The sequence below is a fragment of the Octodon degus genome, unplaced genomic scaffold, assembly GCF_000260255.1.
Source record: "Octodon degus isolate 3935 unplaced genomic scaffold, OctDeg1.0 scaffold00004, whole genome shotgun sequence".
Lineage (NCBI taxonomy): Eukaryota > Metazoa > Chordata > Mammalia > Rodentia > Octodontidae > Octodon > Octodon degus.
In genome coordinates, this window is record NW_004524580.1 from 8,586,931 (window position 1) to 8,587,490 (window position 560).

The following is a 560-nucleotide window of genomic DNA, read 5'->3' on the forward strand; positions in this document are numbered from 1 at the left end:
AAATACAAATGCAAAAATATTACAAAGAAATGCCAACTGAAATTCTCTTTTGCAAAATAAAAAAATCTTTATTGGAAAATCTGAATGTAACCTGAACCTCTAGATGAAATTTATAAATGTTCCTTAGTAATACAAATATCTTATGGTGTAAATAATTATTGAACTATAAGAATAGGTAAAAAGGTATATCAACACTCAAGACATAAAATTGTCACAGATCATGCAAGCATGCCATCCTTTAGGAAAATGGAGAAATACACCCGCATGGTCTTTCTGTTCTTTTCTTCATATCATTTTCCACTCACTCACACTGAAGTGCATTGTGCAGTGTAGTAGAGTAGTCAGCTTGGAGGTGCAAAAATAGGACCAGAGCGAGACTGCACAGCCAACGTTGTGTTAGGATAATGTCAAAATCCTCTTCCTTTTTCTACTGTGTTTCCTATAAATAAGTGAGAAATCTAATTTCATGTTTTACCTAAATAAAGTTATTTCTTTTTTTTACTATTGAATATTTTTATTTATTTATTTATTAATATTTTATTTATTTATTTTTTCCCATA